This window comes from Engraulis encrasicolus, chromosome 13, assembly GCF_034702125.1.
Source record: "Engraulis encrasicolus isolate BLACKSEA-1 chromosome 13, IST_EnEncr_1.0, whole genome shotgun sequence".
Classification (NCBI taxonomy): domain Eukaryota; kingdom Metazoa; phylum Chordata; class Actinopteri; order Clupeiformes; family Engraulidae; genus Engraulis; species Engraulis encrasicolus.
The window spans coordinates 46,584,542-46,592,041 of NC_085869.1; the positions used below are offsets into that span (position 1 = coordinate 46,584,542).

A 7,500-nucleotide genomic window follows, 5' to 3' on the forward strand; every position below is an offset into this window, starting at 1 on the left:
GGCTTTTTTCCCTCCTAGAAGCGAAACATGAATCTGGAAAGTGGTCCGACAATGGAAACAGGGTGTGATGTTGGAAGGAACCAACTCTGTGCCATTTATGATGATATGAGGCATACAGCGCAGTACAGTACACATGCACACAGTCTTTGCTGGGGATGAAATGCAATACATAATGTAGTCTTTGTATTGCTGCCACATTAACTAAATTCAGCTGGACAAATTACACTCCAGCTCTGCAATTTCACCCTCCGGGGAGCTGACATTTTTAGCATGTATACTTCTTACGAAAACACAACACGCACGCACGCACGTACGTACGCACACGCACGTGCACACGCACACACACACGCGCACGCACACACACACACACACACACACACACACACACACACACACACACACACACACACACACACACACACACACACACACACACAGACCCTAATCACATTTGTTTTACGTCTAATCAAATTACCCCAAAAACACAACATTTTCCAAGAGCCCTTCCAACATAGCAACGTCGTCGTGTTTCACAATGTGCGCAACAATAGAGAACAAATGGATTTTGATCGTTAACGCCGCTACGACAGATTAAATTCACAATTGTGGAGTGACAAATGCAACTGATTATGCTCTGACTAATTCAACATCTGTCTGGGTGAACTGAAAAAAAGGGTAGAAAGATGAGCTCGGAGGAAGAAAAAAGAATAAAAAAGAATAATGGGCTTATTGGGCTGCCTTAGACACTGGGGAGGGGTGGGGAGATGGGTATGAAGCGAAGGGAGGAGGAGGTGGGGTGCGGGGCATGGAGGGTTTTGGGAAAAAGCGCTTTCTGTGAATCAGGAAGTTGAAAATAGCTCATCCCCGAGAGGTTCCCACACAGGGCTCGGCAGCGGCCGAGAGTCCTCCTCAACATCTGCCTTTGTGCGCCCTGAAAGGGGAGGGGAGGCCTCGTAAAATCAGGAGGACAATGTACCGCCGCGCCAGGCCGAGCAGAAGAGTCAGGCTGACGCGATACCAGACTCACACACCCTCTTCACACATACACACATACACGCACACACACAAACATAGATAGAGACAGACACACACAGAGGTACAGACACACATACGCACCCTCACACACACACACACACACACATCTCTCTCTCTCTCTCTCTCTCTCTCTCTCTCTCTCTCTCTCTCTCTCTCACACACACACACACACACACACACACACAGACAGACACACACAGAGACACAGACACACATACAGAGGCACTCTCACACACTCTCTCAGACACAAATACACACATGCACACACTCACGCACACACGCACACACACACACACACACACACACACACACACACACACACACACACACACACACACACACACACACACACACACACACACACACACACACACACACACACACACACACACACACCAGACTACTTCTTATTGCGTTTTATTTCTTACATTCATGTTTATATCAAAATTAATTCTGATTGGGAAATACATTTGTGCAGTTGCTGCAGCAACACTTAGGAACACAACTGAGGAAAATGAGAAATCTACTTGAAAGCCTCGACACACCTGCAAAGGCCCAAAGGGAAATGGTTGTTTACAGTTATTTAAAAAGTCTCTAGGTATTGCAGCTACACTTTAAATGGTCGCTTTTCCTCTTTGAGAAATATGCAAGACCAAACTATGGCAAAAAAGGCAACGGCTAACATTCCCTCCACCTACGGTATCATGAGACTACCCACGTGTCTCTTATAGTAGGGCCAACGTTACAGGGTAACACTTCACGAGGAAGGCTGAGACGTGAGCGGGAGCTTTGCGGAAAGACAGTTTCAATTTTGTGTTATCATCCGCTGGACTGTAAACTTTCTCGAACTCAAGCACCTCGCCCTAACCTTGAGGGCCCGTTCAGTTTCAACAAAACGGTTTAATAATAGCACCGCCATCTGTAAACAGTCGATAGGAGTGTCTGCAGGACCGCCAAAATAAAATGGCAGCCATTGCTCTGGCCTGAGATGACAGGAAGAGCGAGCTAAGAAAGACAACGTCGCGTGACTGTAGCACATCTCCGCAATGGACAAAGCCGGTGCACACATAGGCAGGCAGCCATTCAAAAGCCTTGCAGATATACACCGAAGTAAACACGGTCAGGAAATTAATGAAACACGAAACATAAACAAAAAGGAAAAGAGGCTCCGGTGTAGCAACAACAAAACAAGTTTCTGCAGAACCAGCGAATCTCTCGGACCTGTGTGTGTGCGTAATTAGGTCTTCTTACCAGTGACGTGCGCTGGGATTTATGGCTGGTGAGGCAACTTTTTCAATATCAGATTTTCAAATAAATAATTGCCAAATAGGCCTACCGACAAGTTCCATATGTCATAGCAGCTTTCTTAACATAAGGTAGGCCTACATATTTTGACATAAGCTTACTGCATTTCCGCAGAGAAAATGCTATTAGATCTCTCTCTCTCTCTCTCTCACACACACACACACACACACACACACACACACACACACACACACAGGATTCAAACAGTGGTCTCACATAAACTACACAGCACCAATGTGGACAGCAGAGCAGAGGAGAGAAGAGGAGAGGAGAGGAGAGAAGGGGAGGGGAGAGGAGAGGAGGAGAGAAGGGGAGAGAGGAGATGAGAGAGGAGGAGAGGGGAGGAGAAGAGAGAGGAGAGGAGATGAGAGGAGAAAGGAGGAGGAGTGGAGAGGAGCTCAAGGAGAGGAGAGGAGGGGGAGAGGGGGAGGAGAAGAGAGAAGAGGAGAGGAGATGGGAAAAGAGAGGAGAGGAGAGGAGATGGGAAAAGAGAGGAGAAGAGGAGAGGAAATGGAAAGAAGAGAGGAGAGGGGGAGAGGAGAGGAGAGGAGAGGAGAGGAGAAGAGGAGGGGAGGTGAGGGGAGAGTAGTGGAGAGTGTAAGCTCCTTCACAGCCCACTGCTCACACACACACACACACACACACACACACACACACACACACAGGATTCAAACAGTGATCTCACATTCCACACAGCAGCAGCAATGTGGACTGAGCATCACGGCGGATGCTCAAGACACACAGGATTCAAAACATGGTGTCATATAGACCGCTGAGCACCACGGCGAACAAACCGGTGTGATGGCTTTTGTGATACGAACTGGATTCTCGTGCACACACACACACACACACACACACACACACACACACACACACACACACAGGATTCAGTGGTCCAGACTCGGCGTTGGCGCAGGGGGCGTAGGTAAACAACGGTGGGGCAGTGCCATTTAACAAGTTTGAGTCAAGTTCACCATATAACTGGCGGCAGAGTCACGTTTAGTTCTACCTAGGCTACCTACTGCACAGGCTGCGCTACTAGGCCTGCTAGGCCTACTCCTCCTCCCTACACCAATATGTCTGTTAGAAAGGTGGACACCACATTCAGATCAGACGCGATATGTGTCCAGGATTATACTGTATTTTTATAGGCCGTCAAGATACAAGGCCATTCTCAGTGTTTTCTGGTCTTTGAAAGAGGGGACGCTGATAACCCCAAGCCACACGAGCATTTTGGACAAAAATGCTCTTATGGTGAATTTTGAGGTCTGCTTATCAGCGTTCCTTTCACTCCACCACTCGAAAATACAGATCCGATGCTTGCGTTGTAATAGGCTACCGCTTACACAGCAACAATTCACAGAATGCATTCAACAACAGAATATCACCCCACCGGGATGATCCTTCTGGTAGCCTGTGAAATAGATAATGAAGCCAGACGTGGCCGTGATCATGGACAGCTACCACCTCCGGTAGAAAAGACTAGAGTAGACAGAAAATAGGGCACGACATGGTGCGTCATTTGAGGACACTCCTCCTGAGAACCGTCAACTATCCCCCTCATCCACATCATACCACTGCGGACCCAAACTCAACCTAAATAGGCTAAACAATAATGACGCTGAAATATTCCACAGTCGTTCATCTTGAGGATGGACATTTCAAAGAATGTCAGACGAGCCGAACCTCAAAGCGTGTATTATACAGCGTTTGATTATTAGAACTATCATTTTAAACTGCCTCGTTAGGATAGCAAGCAGCGTTATCACTTGGGCATACTGGGACTGGCAAAGTGAACACACAGCCGCAAACCAAACCAAAATCCAGGAACCCACAACCCCTAGCTATTAGTTCGTTCTGTTGCCAAAATCACTCGTGATGAATTATTCTTTGAGACATGTAGCCATTGCTATGTCATTCAAAACATTCTCACTAGTTGCAGGTTAAGATTACGCCTGAAATGCATATGTGAAACATAGCTACTGTAAAACCAATGCAACCGAACTATTTTTCAAACAACTCTTCCTTCATCTTGACAAAATCAAATAAAACTTAGACCCAAGTCAACGCCACGGCGGGCAAATGTAATAATCAAATTTCCTTACCTTGAAATGCTGTCTTGATTACAGGGCTTCTCGCAATAATATTCTCACGCAGTGTTTCCCATACATTGAGGAAACTATGGCGGCCCGCCATAGTTTAAATTTGGCCGCCATAGTTTCCGAAAATGAAAAAAAAAAAATAATATATATATATTTCTTTTTTAAACTTTTTTTTTTTAATTTTTTTTTTACGATTTCCGTGTTTGTTAAAAGCGATTTCAATTACGATTTCCTTCGCATTTTCCTCCTGGAGTAAATACATCCTATAGAGAAAACCACAAGTGCTTGAAAGAGAGAGGGATCAAAAGCCTTGTCAAGTTGTTGTAGTTGACTTGGGTTTGGGAGCAATAAAAAAAACCTTCCGAGAAGGGACAGTTGGGATGAGTTTACTAACACTCCCCAGGCTTTGTTTAACAGTTGTAATGAGTTAGGTGACAGGCCTTCATTGACAAGGCAGAGGGCTGCATATAGAAATGAATGTGTAATGAATGTGAATATAGACATAAATGTGTAATATGTTGTTCAGCCCTTTTAATGGGAGGAATTTTGAAAAACTGGCCCTGTGACCAGCACCCCTCATGTAGAATGTGTACGCCTATGTGTGTGTGGGGAAAAGGCATAGCTTACCCTCTTAGACCCTTTTTGTTTATGCGTTAACAATTTCACAGCAATCTTAAATTCTTATCTCTGCTCCTATTTTGTTTTATTATTTTTTTCATTCATTACATAGACCCCTGCATGTGTATTATGTAGCCTTATTTCTCAAAATATAAATGGCTGAAATGTAGGCGTAGGCCTATAGTTTCTCCATGCGCCAATGTCATACTGTACTCATTGTTTTGCCATTTTGCATTTACACTGCGTGACCCCCCCCCAAAAAAAAACCTGTGAAAAGATAGCCAACCCCCCCCAAAAAAAAAATCCCAGCTGCCCCCATAGTTTCCAAAATTTCTGTGGGAAACACTGTCACGGTTTGACATATCTAACCCAGCTAGCAAACTGCTAACGTTGTTTTGCTTGTTGCCTCCCATTCCACATAGCCAGTCTTTTCGGTTGTTCCACTCACTGTGAAATAATCAAATAATATTCTGTCCAATCTCCTGAATCAATTTCCTCAGCTCTGGTGTCGGTCGTCCATTCTTTATCACGTCTTGTTTCCCTTGGAAATCCAACTTTGAGAATGATCTTAGTTTCGTTATGAAATCCACTTCCATGGTAGCAGTCAACGTGAACAAGCTAGCCAACACTATCGCTAATGACTGACTGTATTGAACTTGTATAGTGGCGCTATGACGTCACTGACAAAGCTAGACTCAACGGCAGAATGAGGTTGAGGCCAATGTGTTGCTCGCCGCACTACTCTATTTTTCAATGGGGTTATGCCAAAGCGCGCAGAGTAAATAAATGATAATCACACGTAGAAAATAGTGAAAACAAATATCAGGAAAATGAGGGCACACCATACATATTTCTATTAAGTGTATAAAAACGTTTAATACAATATTACGAATTGCATACACAGAACGAGCAAAATGGCGCATGCGCTGAAGCTTGTTACTGAGGGATTGCGCAATCTGCGGTGAGGCCAACTCGGGAGTTGGCCCAAATTCAGTGTATTCGGAGCAGGAGGTGGGAAAATACTGCGGTTTTGGCCACAAAAATGATTGAAAATGATTGAAACTGTTTAAATACTGCACAAATGGTAGTTATGGTAAATATGCTCGAAAACAGTAGTTATTATTGTTACTATTATTCACATTTACTGCATCTCATCATTCTCATGAAGTCTAGAAGAGACAGGTGAGGCACAGCCTCCCCTGCCGTATTGGAGTGCACGTGCCTGCTTCTTAAGTCTACCTGAAGCCCTTTCCAATAAACACAGATGGAATGATTTATGGGGGAAAGTTGTTTCTGACATGTACACACAATCGCATGTGAATGAGTTCAAGGCTTAACCCCTTACAAACAGCCGCTAATCCTCCTTCTTTGCACTTTTAATTCTCAAGTCAAAGGTCTCGTTTGTCAGAGAAAAAAGCTACAAAGATCAGTTTTCATAACAGTTTTAAATAGCAGCTTTGCATACCTGATCTCTTTCAAAATGAACAAAATGGTGAACAATCATACGCAAATTAAGTCTGTGAGTTCTTGCAGCCTTCTGCTAGGCTAGCTCCCCGTGTACAATGCAGTCAGTCTTGACATGTGAAAATTGACCCGACTTTTCACAGTATGCATTGAATCCTGCTGTGTGGCTGAGAATGTATGCCAGCGTCTGACTGCCGGCTTCTAATAACTGATGATGTAGAGCTTATATGGAGATGCGGTATCTGATTTGCAGACATGTGAAACAAGAAAAGTTGCAGCACAGCAAGTGCACAGCATGCACAGCATGCACTTATCCCAGTTCTGTGTACAACTATAGAGGAAGAGATATAAGCACTGTAGCTCGTGTATATCTTTGGAGTGAACCGGAGGGACAAAAGCATGAGGAAAAAGGGGGCCTTATTTCATTCCGTTCTCTCGCTCCCTCGCTCTCTCTCTCCTTCTCCTCTCAGATCTCCCACAAGAAGTTCTTTGCTTATTCCTTTCATTTATTATTCTTTTCATTTGGAGTGAAAACGAACTTTCTGCTGCAGTGGTAACATCAAGATGAGAGAACAGGCCACTCTTCGGAGCCTAAAAAACACATTCGAACACATACATGCCCAGACACACACGCACACACACACACATACACACACAGCGAAAGTGTACTCACACACACAGTGTACACACACAAAAATGGTCAAGCACACAGGGGTCTGTGCTATAGGGGTCTGTGATATAGAGCGCGGAGCAAGCAGATCAATGACTGACAGAAAGACAGAAAGACAGAATATGCTTAGAAATACTTGTGCTAAGGCTTGCTCCACATGCTGCTCATCCACTGCCTGTTATGTGTGTGTGTGTGTGTGTGTGTGTGTGTGTGTGTGTGTGTGCGTGCGTGCGTGCGTGCGTGCGTGCGTGCGTGTGTGTGTATGTGTGTGTGTGTGAGAGAGAGAGAGGGATAGAGAGAGAGAGA

General features: G+C 44.8%; 1 protein-coding gene across 1 annotated transcript in view; it reads right to left on the reverse strand.

Moving 5' to 3' along the window:
* grb14 (growth factor receptor-bound protein 14) overlaps positions 1-7,500 on the reverse strand; it is a 110,663-nt gene that overhangs the window by 59,489 nt on the left and 43,674 nt on the right. The window lies entirely within an intron of this gene.